Source organism: Tamandua tetradactyla, chromosome 3, assembly GCF_023851605.1.
Source record: "Tamandua tetradactyla isolate mTamTet1 chromosome 3, mTamTet1.pri, whole genome shotgun sequence".
NCBI lineage: Eukaryota > Metazoa > Chordata > Mammalia > Pilosa > Myrmecophagidae > Tamandua > Tamandua tetradactyla.
The window spans coordinates 146,171,898-146,199,592 of record NC_135329.1 but is presented as its reverse complement, the minus strand read 5'-3'; the positions used below and the strand labels follow the sequence as shown (position 1 = coordinate 146,199,592).

General features: G+C 37.5%; 1 protein-coding gene and 1 pseudogene across 3 annotated transcripts in view; one reads left to right on the top strand and one right to left on the bottom strand.

Moving 5' to 3' along the window:
* OLA1 (Obg like ATPase 1) overlaps nucleotides 1–27,695 on the top strand; it is a 264,781-nt gene that overhangs the window by 121,658 nt on the left and 115,428 nt on the right. The window lies entirely within an intron of this gene.
* On the bottom strand, nucleotides 21,682–24,583 carry LOC143677772 (glycerol-3-phosphate dehydrogenase, mitochondrial-like; annotated as a pseudogene).

The following is a 27,695-nucleotide window of genomic DNA, read 5'->3' as shown; positions in this document are numbered from 1 at the left end:
TTTTAATTTACAGTTCTCTAATGACATGATGGTAAGCCTATTTTCATAAACTTATTTGATATTTGTGTATCTTCTTTGGTGAGGTGTCTCTTCAGAGCTTTTGCTGATTTTTAAATAGTGTTTTCTTATTGTCATGTTTTAAAAGTTCTTTGTACATTTTAGATACATTTTAGATAAGTTCCTTGTCAGATGTTTCACATGTATTTTATCCCAGCCTTTGATGTGTCCTTGAATCTTCTTAGCACTGTCTTTCATAGAACAGAGTCTTAAATTTTAGCAAGGTCCTATATGTCAATTTTTCTTTGATGTTTTGTCTATGAAGTCATTGCCAAATCCAGGGTCATCTAGATTTTCTCCTGTGCTGTCTTCCAGAAGTTTTGTGGTTTTGTATTTGACATTTCATTCTGTGACCCATTTTTTTTTCAAACTCTGAAGGGGTATTTAATTAAGATATTATTCAAAGTTCCCAAAGCATAGGGGGGAAAAAGGAAAGTTACTTAAATTTATTTTCTGAGCCTGGCATAAACTTGATATCAAGACTTGACAAAAAGATAAGAGGAAGAAAATTTTACTTAGAAATATAAATGCAGACCTTCTATATAAAATATTTAAATAATTCACATCCAGTGGTTCATTTAAAATGGACAGGTCTATGACCCATTTTAAGTTAAGTTTTGTGAAAGGTGTAAGATTTTTATCTAGATTTGATTATTGTTTTGATTTGTTTTGCATGTAGATGTCCAATTGTTCAGTGCTATTTGTTGAAAAATCTATCCCTTCATCGAATTGCCCTTGCTCCTTTCTCAAAGAGCAGTTGACTCTATTTCTACGGATCTGTATCTGTGGCCTGTTTCGTTCCATTGATCTATTTGTCTATTTTTTCACCAAATACCACAGGATCTTGATTATTGTAGCTTTATAGTAAGACTTGAAGTCAGGTGTATCAGTTCTCCGACTTCGTTTTTCTTCTTCAATATTGTGTTTGTTATTATTGGGCTTTCCCCCTTCCATATAAACCTTGGAATCGGATTGTTGATAGCCACAGAATCATTTGTTGGAGTTTTTATTCAAATTGTGTTGTCTATTGATTAAGCTGTGAAGAACTGTCATTATTGAGTCTTGTTCTCCATGAACATGGAATATCTTCATTTATTTAGATAATCTTTTATTTCTTTCATCAGAGTTTTGTAGATTTCCTCATAGATAACTTGTATGTACTTTGTTAGATTTATACCTATGCATTTAATTTTTTTGTTGCTAATGCATATCTTGTGGGGTTTTTTTATTGCTGACCTTCATTTTTAATTTAAATATATAGTGATCTTTTTTAAAGGAAAAAAACAAACTTCACACAGCAGATATTTCACATAAATGTAAACATGCATGTCTACTTCATAGTTCAGCAAAATAAACTTTAGACATAAAATTTTAAAATTCACCAAGGAATGAAACAGTGAACCCAAGACAGAAATAACAAGAGCAACAAAAATACATTTCATAACACTTCAATTGGTCTTGTCTTCCAACCTACTGTTTAAGGCCTGAGTTGCAAAAATTCTACCTTCCTTGCCAGATGGAAACAATCAATTTGGCTGTACCTAATATGCATCCTCATAACAGACTATTTCTCTTTCAAAATAATGTAATAAATATATCACACATATATAAACATCCTGCTGAACCAACCTCTCAAATAGGGAAGTAAGGACTCTGGAATTTTCAGGTTTTCCCACCACCAAAGCACATACACATTAATACCACACATAGAAACAAATGATTCTGCTACAGAAATAAAATAGTTAATGAGTGACATTTTTACAAATCTCTAGTTTATTTGTATTACATTTCCACAAAATCACATTTTTACTGTGGCTTGCCATGACCCCCTGGACACATTGGACTTAAAATTTCACACCTTACTTAAATAACCCACAGTACGGCTTGTATAGAGCAAATAAAAAGTAATTTTAACAAAATCATATCAACATGGATAGTTTTCAGCTGTTTCTAAGTGCCTGGAGTATTTCTCTTTCTGTGCCTAACCTCTGAACTCTACTGGTTAGTGTTCTGTCTCTTCCCCTGCCAGGCTTTAGGCATCTGACTGTCTATTCCTGTAGACTTCGAGGGAAGAGGTGAGAATGACAATCACTGCTTTTAGAAGGTTCACAACAACCAGAATTCATGCAAGAGGACGTCAGTACATACACAGGACACTCCATATGGATTGAAACAAACAGAGGAAAGGCTCCTGTTGATGGCATCTATGGAGTCTGAGGAGTGGAGTTGGGAAGGGGAGAGGAGAAGGGCCTTGCAGGCTGAGGAAGCAGAATGAAGGAAGGCATCGAAGCAGGAAGACCAAGAAGTCCAATTTGACTGGCATGAGGGTGGGTATTCATGAGAATTAGTCCGCGAGGCCAAATTTTTTATGTTCAAGAAGAAGAAATTCCTTATTCTGGTGGGTAAAGCTGGGGGGATGGGAGAAAAAAGTATCACTGAAGGATCTGTGCAGAGACCAAAAACTGAAGCCTTGTAGAGATTCACCGTGTGGTCAAGCAGGATGTATTGAAAGGAAGAGGATCTGAAGCTCAGAGAGCTTGACTCACCAAGCCCAGTGCCACATGCTGGCACTTCCTATACAAAAAACATCTTGATCCAATAAGGAAAAATCCACAGTTATATTTTCATGAATCAAGACTTTGGGAGAAAAAAGAAAAATAATAATAAAAGAAAGGCTTAAAAACTTAAAATTCAAGTTCCTAGAACCTGCCCCAGCTTGAGCAAGTTAAGAGCAGTGAAACAATTCCCACATTCAGTCACAATTCAAGTCTCCCAATCATGACCTTCACCTTCCATGAGCTGTCATCATTACCAAAGAATTATAAATCAATTATTAATTCAACATGTAAAAGTTCCTACATGTGGTTAAATCCACTGAAACCTCCTGACGGGCAAAGAATTCCACACTGGTCACTAGAGTATGCCTATGACCTATACTTGGGTAGAGTAATATGATTGTGCTGCTGGATGATGGGTCCCTACCCTGCCCATGTCTCCAGCTCACTGTGATCACTATGTGGATGAAAAAGAGTTGACCTTATATGGCTCAATTCTAACCTAAGCCCCCACCATGGATCCTTTATCCTTTCTAGGTCCAGAATGCTTCCCTCCACTAGCTGGGCCATGTGTGTGGAAAGACCGGGGGAAGGAAAATCATTTTGTTGCTCACTGAACCAAAGAAGATGGAAATTTTTCAGGACGTAGTCATTCAAACTACTGGAATGGGCTTCTCCATACTAATTATGGGACGATTTATCACACATTCCCTCAATATGGGAATATTTGCTAGTGACCTGAACAATGGATTCTTTCAGAAACTACCCTGCAGAAGGCAATCTTGTGACTTACTTCTAGTTTTATATAAAAATACGGATCAGTCTGAGGGCAGGCCATGGTGGCTCAACAGGCAGAGTTCTCACCTGCCATGCCAGAGACCTGGGTTCAATTCCCAGTCCCTGCCCATGTTAAAAAAAAAAAAAAAAAGCAAATCAATCTGGAAGTCAGGTATAAACAGTGGTGCAAAATCATGAACCAAAACACCTCATCAAAGAATGTGCTCATTTCATACTGCAGCACTCATATCTACATTCTGCTTACTTCTGGTTCACTTGCTCAGAGAGGTTTCTTTACTACATCTCTTTTCCACCGCCCACCACCCCCCAAAAGAATCTAATGAATGAGAAATGCTTAGGATGCATCTATATGGAACTAAAAACCCCAGTATAATTGAGTCAGTGCAATGGCTGCTGGCTTAATCTACTCATCCAGCCTCAAATATTTAGGGACTATCTGGATCTGAATTTGAGCTGGAAGCACCCAACACTTTTGCCTTTTGGAATCCAGAAAAGATTCCAGTGTACATTTAAAATCCCATATATAAGAATCTCTGGCTCCAATAAATGAAATTCAAAGGAGAAAGCAGTGGGTAAAGCCTGGACTGATGGCAGGAGGCTTGCCACAAACCAGCTGTGTGCTTCAATTTCCTTGTATGCAAAGAGGTTGAATTAGGAGGTGGCTAGGGACCCACCCAGCTGGCACTGTAGTACTCTGGCATGAAGTGTAGTTCTTTATAGGCTTGTCAGGCTGGGTCAAACAAAAGTTTCTTACCACATTGTATCAACAATTTAAAGTGATTTTATATATAAACCTTTAGTTTAAGGTTTCCCTTCCTCTTCTCCCCTCCAAAGATTATTTCATTTCACTCATACAAACTACTTAGCCAAACTGAGGTTTAAAAGTGAATCACTAGCATGGTGAAGACATGCCCTTTGAGTAACCTAGACCAGTGCACCAGTTTATCTGTTTTTCATTAAAATGTTAACCAGATAGGACTATATGTCTGTTAGGTCTTCTATAGATCTACTTAAATAAGATTGTTAAAAAAAAAGCATGAATGCAAAAAAAAAAAGAGAGAGAGAAAACTACCCAACACCTGTAAGTTCAAGATCTGAAAATCAGAATCCCAGAGCCTCAGACTCCTATACTACCCTGATCCACAGTGTTTTCCTCTTGATGATGGACACTATGCGATAGTAGTCCAGTCTTGCAGCATATTTATGCACCAAAAAGTAGATTTTGAAAGATCCAGCTCTAGTCAACACTGTCACTGCTAGACTCATGTAACTGCAAGTCATTTCTGAGGGTGTTCATAAGCTGGCTGCTTCCCTGTGGCCAGCTGGTGCCGTTGGTAATGTGGGCCTGGTGTTGAAGGGCTGCTGGTGTGAAGGCTGTGGAGGAGAGAGACTGTGTGCTTATTGTTAATCATGACACTAGTGAATACGTTTTGGAAAGACTCAGTAGCAGCATTCAGGTCAAGAAAACGAGCTGAGGGGAGCAGTAAAATCCAGGCCCGAATGGAACAGCAATCCACTCATCCCCCACAGCATTGCAGCCACCAGTTCCTCCACCGCCTATGCCATTCAGAAGCTTCTAGTTGGACCCAAAACTTGAACTTCAGCTGGATGACATCAAAAAAGAGCTAAGGGCTGAAGTTGGCATTATTGAGCAGATGAGCAGCAGCAGCAGCTGGAGCAGCTGCTCAGACTCTTGAGAGCTCCTAGGGCAGCCATGAGGACAGCTCCAGTAGCCGGTTCATGGGCCTGTTTATGACCCCATTCATGGCCCCATAAGGTCGGTGTGCCTGTCTTGGTGCTCTCCAGGCATGGCAGCTGGTGCCAGCCTCTTGTGTTTTTTTTTTTATTTCAAATTTCACTGTTCATTGCTGGCGTATAGGTCAGCGGTTGACATTTGTATATTAGCCTTGTGTTCTTCAGCATTGCTATAATTGTTTACTAGTTGTATGAGTTTTTTTGTTCATTCTTCAGGATATTTTTGAACAATCATGTCATATGCCAACATAGACATTATTTCTTCCTTCCTAGTCTGTATACCTTTAATTTCCTTTTCTTGTTTCATTAGATTAGCTAGGACATCTGTCTGATATTGACAAAGAGAGATGAGAGGCAGTATCTTTGTTTTGCTCTTGATCTTGTTTCCACCATTAAGTATGATGTTAGCTGTATAGTATATTGTTTTTGTTTTTTGGTAGATATTCTTTATCACATTGAAGAAGTTCCATTCTATTCCTAGTTTAACTGAGATATTTTCTCCTAATGGATCTTAGATTTTGTCAAATGCTTTTCCTGAGCCTTTTGATATAATCATATGATTTTTCTTAAGTGTGTTGATAGAGTACATTAGTTAATTTTCAACTATTGAACCAGCCTTTCATAGCTAGAATAAATTCCGTTTGGGTTTGCTGTATAGTTATTTTTATACGTTGTTGGATTCGATTTGGTACAATTTTTTTCATTTCTTTTTTTTTGATTTTTAACTTTTTAAATTGTATAGTATAACATATATACAAAGCAAAGAATAAAAAAGCAATAGTTTTCAAAGCATCTTCAACTAGTAGTTATAGGACAAACAAGTAATTATAGAGTTTGTCATGGGCTACCATATAATCCTCTCATATTTTTCCTTCTAGCTGTTCCAGAATATAGGAGGCAAGAGGGCTTAAATATTTTTTTTATCATAACAATTGACTTTTTTTCCTTCTTTTTTGGTGAAAATTAACACATATACAAAAAAGCTATAAATTTCAAAGCACAGCACCACAATCAGTTGTAGAACATATTACAGAGTTTGGCATGGGTTTACAATTCTAAATTTTAGGTTTTTACTTCCAGCTGCTCTAAAATACTGGAGATGAAAACATATCAATTTAATGATTCAGCATTCAGTCTTTTGTTGAATCCTGTCTTCTCTAACTCCACCATCACCTTTGATCTTTCCATCCATCTCTTTAGGGTTGTTTGGACTGTGGCAATTCTAAATTTTTGATATTGGAAGGGTCTGTCACTATTCATAGTATTCCTTTATTTCCCTTTTAATATTCATGGGATCAGTTGTGAAAACCTCTTTCATTAATGATATTAGTAGTTTGTGTCTTCTCTTTTTTTTTTCTTGGTTAGCCTTGCTAAAAGTTTATCAATTTTATTAATCTTTTCAAAGAACCAGCTTTTGGTTTTGTTGATTTTTCTCTTGATTTCATTGATTTTTGCTCTAATTTTAAAATTTTCTTTTTTTTAAATCTAAAGTAAGGCTTGATTTGATCTTGTTTTTCTAGTTATCTGAAGAACCTTAAATCATTAATTTTAGATCTTCTTTTCTAAAATATACAGCCAGTATTATAATTTCCCTCTAAACATTGCTGTTGCTGTTGCATCCCACAGGTTTTGATTAGTTGTATTATCATTTTCATTTACTTTAAAATATTTAAAAATTTTTCTTGAAGATTCTTCTTTGACTCATGTTAATTTAGAAGTATGTTGTAATAATCTCCAAACATTTTGGCATTTTCCAGCTGTTATTGATTTCTGGCTTAATTTCAGCATTGTCTGAGAGCATATTTTGCATGATTTCCATTCTTTTAATTCTTTTAAATTTGTTAAATGTGTATTATGGCCCAGAATGTGGTTGATCTTGTTGAATGTTCCATGTGAACTTAAAAGAATGTGTGTTCTGCTGTTCTTGGATGAGGTAATCTATAAATGTCCACTTGATTGATGGAACTATTTAGTTCAACTGTATCCTTACTGATTTTCTTCTTGCTAGATCTGCCAATTACTGATAAATGGTGTTGAAGTCTGTGGTAGTTTCCGTTGTCTTCTTGGCCAGGTGAAGGTACCTAGTTCTGTTGCTGTGGACATGAGCCAATGATATGTGAACCTCATCTATTGCTCTTTACATCTGCAATCAGCTAAGAGGTGTGCGTGCTGTAATGGATGATGTTTGATTTAATAGGCTGGTGCTTAAATGAGAGAGCTCAAGGTAGCACAGCCCAAGCAGTTCAGCATACCTCATCTCAGCACTCGCAGCTCAGCCCAGGTCTTTGGAGATGCAGAAAGAAATCACCCTGGGGAAAGTTGTTGGAACCTAGAGGCCTGGAGAGAAGGCCATCAGAGATCACCCTGTGCCTTCCCATGTAAGAAAGAACCTCGGTTGAAAGTTAGCTGCCTTTCCTCTGAAGAACTAACAAAATAAATCCCCTTTTATCAAAAGCCAGTCTGTCTCTGGTGTGCTGCATTCTGGCAGGTAGCAAACTAGAACAAAAAATCTCCAGCTGTAATTGTAGATTTGTCTGTTTCTCCTTGCCATTCTATCAGTTCTTCCCTCATGTTTTTTGATGCTCTTTTGTTTGGTTCGTACACATTAAGGACTATTATACTGTGGAGGATTGACCCCTTTACCATTACATTATGTCCTTTTTTATCCCTGATAATCTTTCTTGTTCTGAAGTCCTCTTTGTCTAAAATTAATATAGTTACCCAGCTTTCTTCTGTTTAGTAATATCATGAAGTAATCTTTTCTTCTTTAATCTCTCTGCTGTGTCTTTGTATTCAAAGTGGGTTTCTTATAGAGAAAATATAGTTAGGTCTTGTTTTTGTTATCTGTAGTCTCTGTCTTTTAAATGGTGTATTTAGACCATTAATATTTAAAGTGATTGTCGATGTAGTTAGATTAATAGCTTAATAGCTACCATATTTGTAACTGTTTTCTATTTATTTCCCTTGGTCTTTTTTTTTTGGTCTTTCTCTCTTTATCTGACTTTTCTGGTTTTAATGTGTTGTTGGATTTGATTTACTAGTATTTTGTTGAGAATTTTTGCATTTATGTTCGTTAGGGAAATTGGCCTGTAGTTTTCCTTTCTTATAGCATGTTTACTTGGTTTGGGTATTAAAATGATATTAGCTTCATAAAATGAGTTAGGTAGTGATCCTTTTTCCTCAATTTTTTGGAATAATGTGAGCAGGATTGGTGCTAATTTGTTTTGGAATGTTTGATAAAATTCCCTTGTAAAGCCATCTGGCTCTGGACTTTACTTTGTAGGAAGATTTCTGGTGACTGATTGAATCTCTTTATTTGTGACTGATTTGTTGAGGTCTTCTATTTCTTCCTCAGTCAGTGTAGCTTGTTTGTGTTTCCAGGAATTTGTCCATTTCATCTAAGTTGTCTAGTTTGTGGGCATATAGGTATTTGTAGTATCCTCTTATGATTTCTTTTATTTCTTCAGGGTCTGTGGTAATGCACCCTTCTCATTTGTGATTTTGTTTGCTTGCATCCTCTCTCTTTTTTTCTTTGTCAGACTTGCTAGTGGCCCATCAATTTTATTGACTTTTCTCAAAGAACCAACTTTTGGTTTTATTGATTCTTTCTATAGTTCTTTTGTTCTCTCGTTTATTTAACTCTGCTTTAATCATTGTCTTTTCTCTCCTTCTATTTGCTTTGGGGTTAGTTTGATGTTCTTTCTCAAGTTCCTCCAGGTGAGTAGTGAAGTCCTCAACTTTTGCTCTTTCTTGCTTATTAGTAAAGGCATTTAGGGCAATAAATTTCCCTCTTAGGATAACCTTTGTTTTGCATCCCATAAGTTCTGATATGTTGTATTCTCATTTTCATTCGTCTCCAGATAGCTGCTGATTTCTCTAGCAATTTCTTCTTTGACCCACTGGTTATTTAAGAGTGTGTTATTTAATCTCCATATATTTGTGAATGTTCTCGTTCTTTGGTGGTTATTGAGATCCAGCTTCATTCCATTGTGATCAGGGAAAGTGCTTTGAATAATTTCAATGTTTTTAGATTCATAAAGACCTGTTTTGTGCCCTAGCATATGATCTATCCATGCGCCCTAGAGAAGAATGTATATCCTAGTGTTTTGGAGTGTAATGACCTGTATATGTCTCTTAGGTAATTCATTTATCAAGTTGTTTAACTTCTCATTTCCTTGTTGATCTTCTGTCTGGTTGTTCTATCTGTAGAAGAGAGTAGTATATTGAGGTCTCCTACTGTTATTGTTGAAACATCTATCCCTCCCTTCAGTTTTGCCAACGTCTGTCTCATGTACTTTGGAACTCCTTGATTGGGAATATAAACATTTATGATTGTTATATCTTCTTGGTGAATTGTCCCTTTAATTAATATATAGTGTCCTTCTTTGTCTCTTATGATGTCTTTACATTTTAAGTCTATTTTGTCACATACTAGTATAGCTGCTCCTGCTTTCTTTTGGTTACAACTTGTGTGAAACATCTTTTTCCATCCTTTCACTTTCAATTTGTTTGTATCCTTGTGTCTAAAATGAGTCCCTTGAAACAGCATGTAGCTGAATTATATTTATTCATCCATTCTGCTAATCTGTATCTTTTAAGAGGTAAGTTTAGTTCATTAACATTCAAAGTTATTACTGAAAAGACATTTTTTGTATCCACCATCTTATCTTTTGGATTTTATTTTTCAGCTCTAAGTATTCTTTTCCCTCTTTTTCTTTTTATCTTTTAAGTTGCTCTTACAAGTGCTTTTCAATTCTGTGCCCTCCTCCAGATCTCCCTCTCCTGTCTTTTTTTTTTCAACTGGCAGAACTCCCTTTAGTATTTCTTGTAGGACCAGTCTCTTCTGGGAAAATTCTTTCAGGATTTGTTTGTGAAAAATTTAACCTTTCCCTCAGTTTTGAAGGGCAATTTGGCTGCATAAAGAATTCTTGGCTGAAAGTCTCTGTCTTTCAGGGTCTTAAATATATCATACCACTGCCTTCTTGCCTTCATAGTGCCAGTTCAGTAGTCTGATTCAGTCTTATGTGATTTCCCTTGTATGTAGTAGATTATGGGATGGAAGTGGAGCAGAATGCAGGGCACAGGACAGGGCACAACAGTGAGGTGATACATTGCAGCACAGGTGTAGGTGCAGGTTGGGGATGCTGCGCTGATGCTTGTGAGTGTGGGTGCCCAGAGACAGGGGAGGATGTGTCTGTGTGGTGCACGGGTCTGTCGAGCAGGGCTCTGGTGTGCACTGGTCTAGGGCATGGGGCCCTTTGTTTGCATGTGCAGAGCCAGGGTAGCAGTTCAGCATTACCCCTGCATGGGCTGGGGGCGGATGTGTCCCAGCTGTGCAGGTCAGCGCTTTCCCAGAGCTAGGGGCGTAATTGGGGGCCGTGTGCATGCACATGGATCTGGGAGTGCTGTAAACTGATATACCTGTGTGCCGAGCTCAGGGGAGGTGGGGTGGGGCTGTGAAACTGTATGGGCTGGGGGCAGGTGTAGCCTGGGTGTGGAGGTAAGCACCAGCAGTCTTTGTGCTCTGGCAACCACGTACAGGGTGCAGAACTGGAAGGTAGGGTTTGAGAGGGGTCGCATGAGACTGTGCTGGTGATTGAGAGGTGGGTTGAGCTTTGCTTAGGGTAGGGTTCTGGGGCAGGTATGTGCCCAAGGAGTTGGTGGGGCAGGGGCTCTTGGAGTGCTGGGTGTGGGGGCAGATGATAGGGTTCAGGTATGTGAGATGTGGGGTGAGTCACAGGCTGTGGAGCTGCACTGGTGAGGGTAGTGCGTTCAAGGAATGTGTCTTGGCTTGCTTCCTAGTCCCCATCTCCTCCTGGTCGATACACTCCTGAGGGCTCCAGGCTTCTGCCTTAGGCTGTTTGCACCAGCTGTACAGTCTCTGGTTCTCTGCTACTCAGTTCCTCAGCTTTTGAAACCAGGGCCTCCCTGTGTGGTGCAGAAGACTCTCCCAGGTCACTTACACCCTGGAATCACCATCTCAGTTGCCCTCCCATCCCTTCTCTAGCCATTCCTTGGAGTAGGGTTGAACTCTATCTGTCCTGTTCCACCATCTTCCCCAAACTCTAGGGCTTTTCTGGTTTTAATTGGGCACTTTATATGATTCCATTTTGTGTACTCTTTTAGCATATCAATTATACTTCTTTTCAAATTTTAAAATATTTACCCTAGAGTTTACAGTATACATTTAGAACCAATCTGTCTACCTTCAAATAACACTATACTTCTTCATGGGTAATGCAGGTATCTTCTTACTACAGTATTCCCCATCCCTTCCTCCCATCCCTTATAATGTTGCTGTCATTTATTTCACTTATCTGTAAGTTACAATTACCCACTACATTGTTGCTATTATTTTGAACAAATTGTTTTCCATTAAGACAGTCAGTAAGAAAAATAAAAGGTTTTATTTTACCTTCATTATTCCTTCTGTTAATGCTCTTCCTTTCTTATGTACAACTGAGTTTCTAACCTTTATCATTTTTCATCTCTTTGAAGAACTCTGACATTTCTTGAAACTCAGGTCTATTGGCTACAAATTCCCTCCATTTTTATTTTTCTGGGAAGGTTTTTATATCTCCTTCATTTTTTTTCTGTAAACTTTTATGCAGATACCTAGATTTTCCAACTTTCAACATTTTGTCATGCTTGCTGTATGATTCTATTTAACTGTCTTTCTATCATCTGTCCATCCATCTGTCTTCTAAACATTTGAGAGTAGGTTGTGTACATCATTCTTCTTGACTACATAATACTTTCACATAAGTTTTTTAAGAATAAGAATATTCACTTATAAATACCTTATGTACAGTTATCAAGTTCAAAAGATTTACTATTGATATACAAGTTTACATTCTATATTCACATTTTTTCCTATTTCCCAGTAATGTCCTTTTGAGACTTTTCTCCTCCATCATTAGATCCATTGCAGGAGCACATATTGTGTTTAGTTGTTATCATCTCTTTAGGTTCTCTCTCTTTTTTTTTAAATTGTGGAAACATGTATACAACATGTACTTTTTCCGTCTCAAACACTCCCAAGCATACCATTCAGTGGGTTTAATCACGTCCACAGTGTTGCTCTACCCTCAACACAATACATTAACAGAACTTTCCCACCATCTCAAATACAAGCTCTATAGCCATGATGTGTTAATTCCCCATTCACCTTCCCCACACCCCTGGTGACTTGTTCTCTATTTTCTATCTTTATGAAATTTACGTGTTCTAGCTTTTTTGTATAAATGGAAGCATGTATCTGCCCATATGTATTTGACACATTTCATTCAGTGTGATGTCTTCAGGGTTCATCCATGTATTAGCACATGTCAAAACTTCATTCCTTTTCTAGGGCTGAATATTTGATTGTATATACCATATTTTGTTTATCCATTAGTCTGATGATGGACATTTGGGTTGCCTCTAACTTTTGTCAGTTGTGAATAATGCTGCTAAAAACATTGGTGTACAGGTATCTGTGTTTGAGTCCATTTTTCAGTTCTTTTGGATATACACCTACATATGCAATTGGAGAGTTATATGGTAGTTCTATGTTTAACTTTTTGAGGAACCATCATACTATTTTCCTTCCTTTATTTTTTTTTTCTCTTTTCATTAGTTTTATTGGTTCATGCTTTCAGTCCTTATTCTGATAAAAACAAGGCACATTACGAGTTCCGGGTCAAAATAGCGGCTTAACAACGTGTGCGTTTTAGTTCGTCCTCCAGAACAACTGCTAAATAACCAGAAACAGTACAGAACAGCTCCTGGGGCCACGTCAGTGACCAGACACACAGTGTACCCCAGTCTGGACCAGCCGGGCCGGCTGCGAGCACCCCCCAAAACCGTGAGTTCCCAAAGCTGCGGTGGCCAGTGCCCCTCCCCCACAGGCCGCTTCCCAGAGGGGAAAGGAAAGGACTTTACCAGCAGCAGTGACTGGGCACAATCAAACGCCAATTGTGGAACTAATTAACAAATTCTGACTACTAAAAATAGGCCCCCAGCTTAGGTGAACCCGATCAAAGCGGAGGTTGCTCATTTTTGCCCCGGCAGGCACCAAGGGGGCAGGACTGACAGAAAAAGGGGGAAGAAAAAGAAGGAAACAGGTTTTTGTGGCTGTGTATCTATAAAGGCTTGACTGCCTCTGGATACAGCGGCAGGACTTTTCAGGCTGCAACTGCCCCAGGCATAGGCAGAAGTGAGCTCTTTTGGGGGCTTATCTGGAGACTGTGCCTTCCCCAGGGGAGGGGTGAAGGCCCACCCAGGTGGAATCCCTCCATCAAGGAATTCAGACACCAGGGCTTGGTAATTTGAAGCCATTAAAACCAGCCTACAACCTCTCCTCTGTCTCCAACAAACCCCCAGCCAAAGTTAAAGGTACCGCATCATCTTATGCTGGTGGGACCTGCAGTCAGACAAGCGCCACATACTGGGCAGGAGTAAGAAAAACAGAGTCCAGAGACTTCACAGAAAAGTCTTTCTACCTGCTGGGTCTCATGCTCAGGGAAAACAGACGCAGGTGACTCTTTCCTCCTGATAGGAGGCCAGTTTGGTCTGGGAAAATCTGGCTGGGGTCTATAATATCTAAGCAGACCCTCCTAAGTGAGTGTGGGGGAAAGGTACCACAAAAGCAGGGCAAGAAACAAGAAAACAAGAACTGAAAATTTCTCCTCTGTTAAACAAAACTTAAGCTAAAGGTTCAGATAAAGCTGAACAAATGTCAAAGAACAGATAGACAACAAATTCATCCAACAGGAAAACCCTAGATAAAAGAAGTGAAAGCAATCTCCAGAATAAACTAATTAAGGTAATTAAATGCCTAGATGCCAGCAAAAAATAACAAATCACACTAAGGAAATTGAAGATATGGCCCAGTCAAAGGAACAAACCAACAATTCAAATGACATACAGGAGCTGAAACAACTAATTCAGAATATACGAACAGACATGGAAAACCTCATCAAAAACCAAATCAATGAATTGAGGGAGGATATAAAAAAGGCAAGGAAGGAACAAAAAGAAGAAACTGAAAGTCTGAAAAAACAAATCACAGAACTTATGGGAATGAAAGACACAGTAGAAGAGATGAAAAAAAACAATGGAAACCTAGAATGGTAGATTTCGAGAGGCAGAACATAGGATTAATGAACCGGAGGACAGAACATCTGAAATCCAACAAGAAACAGAAACTATAGGAAAAAAAAAGGAAAAATATGAGCAGGGACTCAGGGAATTGAAAGACAATATGAAGCGCATGAATATACGTGTTGTGGGTGTCCCAGAAGGAGAAGAGAATGGAAAAGGAGGAGAAAAACTAATGGAGGAAATTATCACTGAAAATTTCCCAACTCTTATGAAAAACTTAAAATTACAGATCCAAGAAGTGCAGCGTACCCCAAAGAGTACAGATCCAAATAGACATACTCCAAGACATTTAATAATCAGAATGTCCAAGGTCAAAGAGAAAGAGAGGATCTTGAAAGCAGCAAGAGAAAAGCAATCCATCACATACAAGGGAAGCCCAATAAGACTATGCGCAGATCTCTCAGCAGAAACCATGGAGGTGAGAAGACAGTGGGATAATATATTTAAATTATTAAAAGAGAAAAACTGCCAACCAAGAATTCTATATCCAGCAAAATTGTCCTTCAAAAATGAGAGAGAAATTAAAACATTTTCAGACAAAAAATCACTGAGAGAATTTGTGACCAAGAGACCAGCTCTGCAAGAAATACTAAAGGGAACACTAGAGACAGATACGAAGACAGAAGAGAGAGGTGTGGAGAAGAGTGTAGAAAGGAAGACTATGAGTAAAGGTAAAAGGAAGGAAAATTAGATATGACATATAAAATCCAGAAGGCAAAATAGTAGAAGAAAGTACTACCCATACAGTAATAACACTGAATGTTAATGGATTAAACTCTCCAATCAAAAGACATAGTCTGGCAGAATGGTTTAAAAAACAGGACCCATGTATATGCTGTCTCTACTCAAAGGTCGTGAGGCCAAGGACACAAATGGACATTTACATGTTTATAGCATCATTATTAACAATTACCAAGTGATGGAAACAGCCAAAATGTCCATCAACAGACAGTTGACTAAACAAACTGTGACATTTACATAAGATGGAATATTATGCAGCTGTAAGACAGAATAAAGTTATGAAGTATGTAACAACATGAATGGACCTTAAGGACATTATGCTGAGTGTGATTAGCCAGAAACAAAAGGACAAATACTGTATGGTCTCACTGACATGAACTGACGTTAGTGAATAAACTTAGAATATTTCCTTGGTAACAGAGACCATCAGGAGATAGAAATAGGGTGAGATATTGGGTGATTGGAGCTGAAGGGATACAGATTGTGCAACAGGACTGAATATAAAATCTCAGATATGGACAGCACAATACTACCTAACGGTAATGTAATTATGTTAAAACACTGAATGAACCTGCACGTGAGAATGATAGAGGGAGGAGGACTGGGGACATAAATGAAATCAGAAAGAAAGATAGATGGTAAAGATCGAGATGGTATAATCTAGGAATGCCTAGAGTGTATAATAATAGTGAAATGTACAATGTACAAATTTAAGAAATGTTTTTGCCTGAGGAAGAACAAAGGAATGTCATTATTGCAGGGTGTTGAAAATAGATGATAATTAATACTCTAAAATGTCACCTTATGTGTGAGACTAAAGCAAAAAATATTTATTTGTTACAAAATTTATATTTTGACTAGAGCATTTCCTAATATAACTCATGTAGATAGTTTGATTGAATGTCATAAGTACTTGGAATCTCAGGTAGCACATAAGATTTTGTTGGTTTGTCCAGAGTGATGCCCCGATGAATCCCAGAGTGATTCGATCAGTGACTGGAAAAGTATTTGCAAGCCCCCTTCGGGGAATGGTGAGAGTGGGGAGAAATTCAACTTCCCCAAGTTGAATTCTTGATATTCTCACAAGCAGTGTGGACAACCAAAGCTATAGGCTGAGCCCCCAGTCTTGGGGTTTGTTCATATGAAACTTAACCCCACAAAGGATAGGTCAAGTCTACTTAAAATTTAGGCCTAAGAGTCACCCCCAGGAGAGCCTCTTTTGTTGCTCAGATGTGGCCTCTCTCTCCAGCCAACACAACGAGCAGTCTCACCACCCTCCCCCCTCTGCATGGGACATGACTCCCAGGGGTGTGGACCTTCCTGGCAACGTGGGACAGGGATCCTGGAATGAGCTGAGACTCAGCTTCAAGGGACTGAGAAAAACCCTAGAATGAGCTGAGAATTAACATCAGGGGATTGAGAGAACCTTCTCGACCAAAGGGGAAAGAGTGAAATGAGACTTAAGTGTCAATGGCTGAGAGATTCCAAACAGAGTTGAGAGGTTATCCTGGAGGTTATTCTTATGCATTAAGTAGATATCACCTTGTTGTTCAAGATGTAGTGGAGAGGCTGGAGGGAACTGCCTGAAAATGTAGAGCTGTGTTCCAGTAGCCATGTTTCTTGATGATGATTGAACAATGATATAGCTTTCACAATGAGACTCTGCGAATGTGAAAACCTTGTGTCTGATGCTCCTTTTAGCTACTATATCAGCAGAAGAGTAGAACATATGGAATAAAAATAAATAATAGGGGGAACAAATGTTAAAATAAATTTAGTTTGAAATGCTAGTGGTATATGAAAGCGAAGGGTAAGGGGTATGGTATGTATAATCTTGTTTTTCTTTGTTATCGTTTTATTTCTTTTTCTGTTGTCTTTTTATTTCTTTTTCTAAATTGATGCAAATGTTCTAAGAAATGATGACTATGCAACTGTGTGATGATATTAAGAATTACCGATTGTATATGTAGAATGGAATGATCTCTTAATGTTTTGTTTGTTAATTTTTTTTAATTAATAAAAAAAGTAAAAAAAAAAAAGCACATTAGATAAATCCTCTTACTGCTCTCCCTGCAGCTCATTCTGTATATCAAAAGTAACAAATGGTGGCAATAAAACACCAAGACAGTTATAAAAATGACTGTCCAGCCTCAAACAGTATTTAACAGTCCAGTCTGGAATAATAATGCAACACGAAAACATGCGGTCTGTGAGATTGGTGAAGAAGCATATGTTTTGGAATTAGCAGACTTTAGGCAAAAGCAGTTATGTTCAAAAGAAGAATGTGTGTTTTTCTTTTACCTTGAAAGAACTTCACTCATAGCAATAAGTGCATAGACAACGCCTCTTAAAAACAGATCTTATAAACAGTCTAGATTTCTAAACCCAGTGTCTGCTATAATTGATTTGGGCATGATACAAGTCCTTGTTATCTTGATATAACTAGAAAAACAGGGATAGTACGCACATGCAAAGGTACAATATTGTGGGTACATCATTTGGGATGTCTTAGAAAACAGATCTTCCATCTGTTGAGTGTCATCAAGTTTTTAATAGTAAAATGTATTGCACTGATAGAAAAACCACTAAATTGTAAAACCACATGCATCCATTTGTTAAAAAAATAAAGGCCAGAGAGGGGTGCAAGGGTAGTTCAGTGGGAGAATTCTCGCCTGCCATGTGAGAGACCTGGGTTCAATTCCTGGGCCATGCACTTCCCAAAAACAAACGAACAGGCAAAGAAAAGAAAGAAAAACAAACAAATTCAACAAATGATGCTGCAATAATGGGATACTCATGGAAAAAGAATGAAATTTGACCCCCCACCATACAGCATACAAAAAACCCCAAAAATGCTAAAGTTCACAATGATGCCTGGGAGGATCATTTGCCTTGTTTTAGGTTTTCTTTTAGGAAGTAGCAAGTGCTAAACTTCATTCCAAAACAAAATGAGTTAAGATGCAGTCTTTCCCTGTCTTTGGTTTGTTCAGGAGTGAGCGTAGGGGCTTAGGTGAGTGAGCTCTTAGGTAAGTATTCATATTGTGATGTACAGGCTCATGTCCCATTTGAATGAAGCATAAAGATTTTCTACAATGTTGACATAAATAGAAATAATAACATAGAAGTGTTTTATGTACCAGTGTAAAAACTAAGTCCCAATTGAAATCTGCTATGAAATAAAGTGTTATATTTCCTATTATGTACAGAACCTATCTTTTTAAAATTTATTTATTAATTAAAAAAAGAAACAAAATAAAAGAACATACATAATCAGTAATTCACAATATCATCACTTAGTTGCATATTCATCATTTCTTAGAACATTTGCATTAATTCAGGAAAAGAAATAAAAAGACAATAGAAAAAGAAATAAAACAAACACAAGAAAGAAAAAAAAAGATTATACCTACCCTTACCCCTTGCTTTCATTGATCACTAGCATTTAAACTAAATTTATTTTAGCATTTGTTCCCCCTATTATTTATTTTTATTCCATATGTCCTACTCCTTTGTTGACAAGGTAGATAAAAGGAGCATCAGACAGGTTTTCACAATCACACAGTCCCATTGTGACAGCTGTATCATTATTCAATCATCCTCAAGAAAAATGGCTACTGGAACACAGCTCTACATTTTCAGGCAGTTCCCTCCAGCCTCTCCATTACATCTTGAATAACAAGATGATATCTACTTGATGCATAAGAATAACCTCCAGGATAACCTCTTGACTGTTTGGAATCTCTCAGCCATTGACACTTAAGTCTCATTTCACTCTTTCCCCTTTGGTCGAGAAGGTTCTCTCAATCCCCTGATGTTAATTCTCAGCTCATTCTAGGGTTTTTCTCAGTCCCTTGAAGCTGAGTCTCAGCTCATTCCAGGATCCCTGTCCCACGTTGCCAGGAAGGTCCACACCCCTGGGAGTCATGTCCCATGCAGAGGGGGGAGGGTGGTGAGACTGCTCGTTGTGTTGGCTGGAGAGAGAGGCCACATCTGAGCAACAAAAGAGGCTCTCCTGGGGGTGACTCTTAGGCCTAAATTTTAAGTAGACTTGACCTATCCTTTGTGGGGTTAAGTTTCATATGAACAAACCCCAAGACTGGGGGCTCAGCCTATAGCTTTGGTTGTCCACACTGCTTGTGAGAATATCAAGAATTCAACTTGGGGAAGTTGAATTTCTCCCCGTTCTCACCACTCCCCGAAGGGGGCTTTGCAGATACTTTTCCAGTCACTGATCGAATCACTTTGGGATTCATCGGGGCATCACTCTGGACAAACCAGCAAAATCTCATGTCCTACCTGAGATTCCAAGTACTTATGGCGTTCAAACTATCTACATAAGTTATATTAGGAAATGCACTAGTCAAAATGTAGATTTTGTAACAGATAAGCATTTTTTGCTTTATTCTCACACAGAAGGTGACATTTTAAAATATTAGTTACCATCTATTTTCAGTACCCTGCAATAATGACATTCCTTTGTTCTTCCTCATGCAAAAACATTTTTAAAATTGTACATTGTACATTTCACTATTATTATACACTCTAGGCATTCCTAGATTATACCATCTCAATCTTTAACATCTATCTTTCTTTCTGATTTACAGAACCTATTTTAAGAAACAAAAAAGTAAGTAGTTAACTGTAGCAGTTAGGTATTCAGGTCTCAACCTGGCCCGGTGATGATGCTCATTCTTTTTACGTTGCCTTAAATCATCAGTAGGTGAAATTCATCTATGGCTGATTACATTTGTGGTCAGCTAAGGGGAGTGCCTTCCACAGTGAGTGAGATAGATTTAACTTAATTAGCTAGAGGTTTTAAAGAAAGAGGTCAGAAGGGAGCTCAGAAGCTCAGCATACCTCATCTTAGCATTTGCAGCTCAGCCCAGACGTTTTGTGATGCCGAAAGCAATCTCTCCAGGGAAAGTCATTGGAACCCAAAAGTCAGGAGAGAAGGCCAAAGGATTTCACGTTTTGCCTTCCCTTGTAACAGAGAACCTCAAGCGAAAGTTAGCTGCCTTCTGAAGAACTGTAATTTTTAAAAAATAAGTAAATTCCTTTATAAAAACCAGTCCATCTCTGGTTTGTTGCATTCTGGCAGCTTTGGCAGACTAAGACATTAACGTCACAAAAGCAAGCACAATGAATAAATATTTAAATGACTCTAGTTAAAATACCACTAAAACATAGCAAAAGCATCCCAAAATTTCCTGTTAAATTCAATGTTTTACTAGTAAATTTAGTGCAGACTTAATGTGCATGTGTGTGATTTTACTTTTTAATTTTATATTTTCCATTGAGGACAGCAAGAGAAAGACTAAAATGATTTGGAATATTTTGCCTTTTTTTACGTAATTGTAATTAAAGTTAACCTAAAATCTATTTCTATAGTTTTTTTTTTTTTTTTGCTTGTTTTGTATGCTGTATGGTGAGGTCACATTTCATTCTTTTTCCATGTGACTATCCCATTATTGCAGCACCATTTGTTGGGTCTGGGTCTCCCGCATGGCAGGTGAGAATTCTACCACTGAACTACCCTTGTGCCCCCTTATTTCTATAGTTTTTTACTATCTATTTGCAGATATCCCCCAAAATGATGCTGCAAACTAAACAAATAGACCATATTTAACAATACCACATGCTCCAAAAATCAGGATTTGAGAATTGAAAACTGTTTAATCATATATGGATATCTAAGCACATTTTTTAATCCTTAAATTTATTATTACCATAAAGATTTGAGAGATTTGGTCTCATCTCATTACGTCCAACTTGCCACTTGAATGCATTTTTTTCCCCACTTGATCAGGCACTGGGTCTCCAGCATGGCAGGTGAGAATTCTGCCTGCTGAGCCACCATGACCCGCTTTGAATGCTGGTTTTAAAGTAAGAAAAACAAGGATCTTTTTGGCCATAGTAGTAGTCAAAGAAAACCAGCAGTGATTGGGGGAAAAAAATGAACTGCTGAAAAGAAACTATCACTCTAACTCCCAGAAAATAGTGTTATCTGTATCTTATACCTGTGATTCTGGAAGCATTCAGAGTTACTCTAAGACTTGCTCCTGTGATCACATCTAAACTTTTTCTTCCCTCTCAAGATTTGCCAATCATATACTAGATATAAAATTGTGCAGAATTGTTTTGAAGGAAGAAGGGGCTGGGAGATCTCCAGAAATGCTATCATTTTAATAGGGGTCATTCCCCACTCTCCTTATTTTAGAAACAAATGCTGTCTCCAGGCCTAATGTACAAAAATTGTGTACATCACAGCTTTTTCCTAGTTCTTTCAATTTCTACCAAAATATTCTGCCTCTAGAACTGATTTAGAATAGATGAATAAAGAAACATAAAAGGAGCATGTCTAGTCTAACAGGTCACAAAATGGATATAAAACATTAAATCAGTATGCATTGAAAATTAGGAAAAAAGGTGATATACGTTTTAGAAGCCAGACTGAATGGCAGATACAAATAAAGGATATGCACCAACATCTTAGAGGTTTTTGAAAATTTTCCTAATGTTAAAAAGGCCGCTATCCATAACCACAGTTTTGGAGTAGTATAAGTCATCTCTGACTTATCACGTGTTTATATGTTGTTTCTATGTTTGTTGGCTGTGGACATAATGCTCAGACTCACAATCCTCCACAACTGTGGTCCACCAGAATCAGAACTCTTCTGTGGTTTTCATTAGTATAGGAAGGCAGCTTCTAGACACTCTTCCTTATCGAATAGCACTCATCAACTACATTGCGTTCACCCTGTCCATTTTTGTTCATATCTACTTCATTCAGTATTTCATGCAGCATATTTTCATCTATTTGGACACTGATACTTTCATACATGTTGACATCAGCTATGGTAATAAAACCTTTTTGATCTGCATCAAACTTATGAAATCTCTTTTTGTTCCTGTCAGTGTCTTAAGGCAGCAGGCTAATTTCTGAGCTGTTAACTGTTCTGATCAAGAGTTATAGCCCATTTCATAAAAAAAAAAAAACTTCTTGGCTATTTCCAGTTTTTCTTCTTTCTTAGAATCACCCCAATTCAGTTCTCTGCCATGAACTCAGCAATTGTAGGAAGGACTTCCTCGGCTCTCTGAATATTTAGAAAGGCAGTCAAGTGTGATGTGAAATCATTTCCACTGCAGTGCAGGCATAGTTTCATCTTTCACCTCAGCTTCAATATATGGAAATTCTGACACAAGATGCACTGAAAAACAGTGGACTACTGTTTTCCAGTTACATTTGCCATTTTGGCCACCTCAAAAGCCTTATCACCACAGGTGGTGGCAAGATACTGTGCCAGCTCACTTTCAAGTCCATAATCTTGGACAAGTTGAATATAGAGTGTGGGATTAGAATCTTTTCCCACTTGAATGAAAAGCCCAGTATATTCTACTTGGTCCTACATCCAAATTGTGAGCCTTGAAAGCAGCATTTATGGTATGTTCTGCCATAGATCGGTATGTTGTCCACTTTCCACCTGCTGTAGTGACAAGGCCACTTTCACTGATATCATTGTGATTCTGGAAGATTGACTGAGTATCTGCAGACTTGGGCTCTGCAATGAGAGAGCAAATACTGCTCCATGCTGCCAGGACATTCTTCTCACTTTAGCATCACAACAAAGGCAGTTTATCTAAAGGACAAATACTGTATGGTATTTGTCCTTTAGATAAATGAACCGACATTAGAGAATAAACTTGGAATATGTCATTGGTAACAGAGACCATCAGGAGTTAGAAATAGGGTAAGATATTGGGTAATTGGAGCTGAAGGGATACAGACTGCAACAGGACTGAATACAAAAACTCAAAAATGGACAGCACAATACTACCTAATTGTAATGTAATTATGTTAAAACACTGAATGAAGCTGCCGACATTAGAGAATAAACTTGGAATATGTGAACCGACATTAGAGAATAAACTTGGAATATGTCATTGGTAACAGAGACCATCAGGAGTTAGAAATAGGGTAAGATATTGGGTAATTGGAGCTGAAGGGATACAGACTGCAACAGGACTGAATACAAAAACTCAAAAATGGACAGCACAATACTACCTAATTGTAATGTAATTATGTTAAAACACTGAATGAAGCTGCATCTGAGCTATAGTGATTTTTTGTATGTTTTTTTAATATTTTTTATTTTTATTTTTTCTCTATATTATCATTTTATTTCTTTTTCTGTTGTCTTGCTATTTCTTTTTCTAAATCGATGAAAATGTACTAAGAAATGATGATCATACATCTATGTGATGATATTAAGAATCATTAATTGCATATGTAGAATGGAATGATTTCTAAATGTTGTGTTAGTTAATTTTTTTTAATAAAAAAAAACCAAAAAAAAAAAAAAACAAAGGCAGTTTATGTACTTTGTTCAAAACGAAGTTGATATCTTCTTCCAAAGGAACTGGATAGTTTGTATTATCAGTTGGTGTATCAGTAATGCCAGCTATAGGCATTTTTTCCCAGGATAAGAAGAAAATTAAAAAAAATTAAAAATAAAGATGGAAATAACTCTTCCATTACTAGTGGCTGGGTCAAGAAGTTCCATGCTCTCTGAGCTGTAATAGCTAGGCAACACAACGAGAATACCAGCACTTGGCTGGCAGATATCAGGGCAGTTCTTGTCACCCATTTTGCACACTGAGTCTGTGAAAGGTTCCATAACATTAATAACATATTTGGCTTTCTCAGAAAATTCCTGCCCTATGAGTGCTTCCTTGCGCTGGACCTTGCTCATGCACTCTTTAGGGTCTGCCTTCTTAGCAAGTTCACTTCCTCCATGTAATTGGCTATTACAGCACATACGTGACAGCGGGGAGAGCAATGGTGAGTTGCATCTGTGAATTGTTGTGTTGTCTGTTGTTGTAGATAGTCACTCCTACGAGTTTGTCCTTTTGCAGCATTGGGAAATGCTCAGGACCTCTTGATTTGCTGTGGGCATAAAACTGCTTTGCAGGTAGTTACTTCCTGCAACCACTTCATATAGTTTGATTCCTGTCTAGTAGTAAGGTACCTGCCACCACTTATAAAGTGGAAGCATTATAAGCAATGGAGCTGATAAATAGGGAGCAATTTCAAGTAGGTTGTCACGCTCATGAAGGTCTTCTTTTACCATCCTATACTGCTCAATATCCAACTTCAAGATAGCTTTCTTATGATAGGTCACACCACCATGGATCAAATTAGTGCTGCAGCTGTTGGTCCCGATGAGATATTATTTCTTTTTACAAGTACTGTTTTTTAGTCCTCTGATGACAGCGTCTAGTGCATAGCCACATGCCACTGCCCCTCCTCCAATGACAAGGATATCAAATTCAGATGTGTTTTGCAAAGTCAATATCTGAGCTTCTATGGAAGGAGGTTTCCTATTAACAGCTTCTGCAGCGTACTCTGTTGCTTCAACGTGGACCAGGTTCATTTGCTTCTTTCTGTAAAGAGTAAACTGAGAAAGGCCTAAAACAGTTGCAAGAGCACCTCTACCACCAAGAAAAGTTCGCTTTTACAGCTTTTAAAATGCCATTTCTTAGAAGTTTGAAGGCAGAGAAAAATGTCCAAATCAAGGCATAATCAGGCCAGGCTTTCTCCCTAAAGACAAGACCAGCTGCCAGCAATCCTGTACTCCTGGTACATGGCAAGGCACATGGCTGCATATGCTGGTCTCTCCCTTTTCTCTTCTGGGTTTTGTTGCTTTCAGCTTCTTGCTTTTATGACTTTCTCTCCCCTCCTTCATGTTCGAAGAATAATTTCACTGGATACAGAATTACTGTTGGTGATTTTTTTCTTTTGACATGGTAGCTATTTCACACATTCTCTTCTTGTTTGCATAATTTGAGATGAGGAATCTGATGTAATTTTTAATCTTGTTCTCTAATTGTAGGGTTTTTTTTTTCCCTCTTACTCTTTTTAGGATTTTCTCTTTGTGTTTATTACTCTGCAGATTGAATAAGATATTACTAGGTATAGATCTTTTTGGTATTTTTCCTGCTTGATGTTTTCTGATCTTCCTAGATTTGTGGTTTGGTGTCTGTTACTAATTTAGGAAAATTATCAACCATTATTACTTCAAATATTTCTTGCTTGTTTTTTTCCTTGTATTTTTGATGAATTGACTCCACTACCACCACCCCCATTATGCCCATTTGTTGCTCTCTGAACAAGAACAGCTAAAATCATAATATCATCAATCCCTACAAAGTAGGGATTCTTTGTACATAAGGATATTTGGAGGAGGGTGAATAGGAAGAATTCTTTATGATATAATCTGTTCCCAAGCAAATTCAGTGTAGTATATTGGGTTGTGAAGTGGGGTAGTGAATACCTATGTCTCAAACTTTTGAAGTTTTGTTTCATTCTATCTTTGCATTATTCTCTTAAAACAAGCAAACAAACAAACAAGCAACAACATAGTTTCCAGTGCTGTATTCTGAGAATAGATTCTTACATTTGGGTAGTGGTGGTGGTGGTAGTTTGGAGAGAACCACCATTGTGGACATTGCCATCTGCTTAAAGTACTCAGATATCTATTATAAAGGATAGTTTTTTTTTTAAGTTTGAAAATATTACAGCCTAGATCAGTAATGTATAGAATGCATTGGCAATATATTAATACATTGTCTGGTGTAAACATTTTAGCCCAGTATTGGCTGTTGTTTGTGTGGTTTAGATTTTTAACATTTTAACATGGAGAATGCTATATTTCTTTATACAAGAAATCATTTAGCTATTCAAAGATTATTGCAGATATTCTGCCAAGACATGTTATAAAAATGTTAGTTGTGAAGATTTTAAAAGCTTCAGTATTTTCTTTTTATAAACCACCTGTTGTCTTATGTGCATAGTGTGTACATTTGAACAAAGTGCTCATTACTTGTCACCAGCCATCAGTGGCAGCATAAAAATTACTTGTGGTACTTGATTTGCAAGAAGTTCTTTTGTGTTTGTGACATCAGCTTTGTTTTATACAATTAATGTATTACACGCTAGAATAACCTAAATTGCAGCCACTAAATGGTGATGTAGTTCTTGCCTTGAACTGAATTTATTTATTGATTGTATGCAACTATTGACTACTGTTTAACATGACAGTTTCACAAAAAATTTCCCTAGAGTTGCAAATAAGAATATGGTTATACTATTAAAGGTTTTCCTCAGTTTAAATATTTGCCTTCAATAAATATTGAGGTAAAATGTTGAACACTCCACGTGTGTGGAAAATCCTTCAATTTAGGATTTGATTTTCTAATGAAGGTTTAATACTCTTGATATGGTACATTCATAATCACTTTAATGGCATTGTTCTAATTTATAGATTCTCAGGTAAAAGCATTTTGTCATCATTTTTATTCATGTTATTCCTTTAAAAGGGAACAAAGTATAACTGTTTGATTAAGGTTTAATATTGATATTAGAATAAATATTTAGACTGATGGATAACTTCTTTTGTACTATCGTAACATTAACTTTACACAACAATCTACATGGTTACTTTAGCAAATGGATTCTAAGTAATCTGAATTTTTTCTCTTTGATGCCTTGTTAAGTAATCCTGGCTGTAATTTATTTAAGTAAGTTAGTAGTACCAATATATTGACATTATTTAAATTGACAAGTATTTTCTTCAGATAATTTTTTTCATAAAACAGATTTCAGAACTAATGGAAAAAATTACTCACTTAAAGAAAATTGCGCTTGTTCTTTGTAAAAAAAAAAAAAAACCTTTAGGAATGTCAGTATTCAGTTTGTAGATTGTAGATAAAGCGTAAAATACAATATAAGCATATTTTCCAAGGTAACCAGCCAGTGATATAAGGTTTCTGTGATACTGAAGTTGGACAGCCCTGGGAATTTTAGGAAAAAACCAGACATCAACCAAGGAAGGGTTGGTGCCATGAGACTTCTTGACTCAGTCACAGGAAATAATTGAAGGAATACTCAGTGTGTACAGCCAAGTAATTTAATAATCTCGATGGTAGAGAATCCTGGAGTCCTCAGTCATATGCTGGAGAGCCTTGGAAGTTCTCTGCTGGATGCTGTAGAGTCTCAGAAATTCTCAGAGAAGTTGAGACCTCAACCAGGGGTTGATGCAGTGAAGGTCTTAACTCAGCCACAGGAATCTCAGCCACAGGAAACTCAGCCACAGAAAAGAACTCAAGGACTGGTCAGTTTGTGCAGCTCAAAATGCTAGAAGGAAGATGAGGGAAGGTATTCTCCAAAGAAGGAGAAGCAGTCTGAGGTCTGGATCCTTGGATCCAGATTATAAGGATTTGGAGGGGCCCTTCCCCCTCTGGCTATGCTAATAAGTGCTTTATGACAGCTGCACTTTTCATTGGTTCTTTTTAGGTGCCAACCTGAGTGAAGGCTAGGTGTGCAGGGAAGGATGTACTAAGTGTGTGTGCGAAAAGGAAATTTAGGGTCACTTCACCCGTCATCTCCTATCTAATCTGCCACAATATAATTGGCTTGCCAACCCTTGACAAATTTGTATATAGAAACTCTACAAGAATTCAGTGATTATAAAGCTGAAAACTGTTTCAAATAAAACTTTTTTTTGTACCTTTCAGAAATACTCCAAATCAGAATTTGAACTTTATATTTTCAGGAACAAAATTTTGGGTTTCCTTTTCACTTCTTGG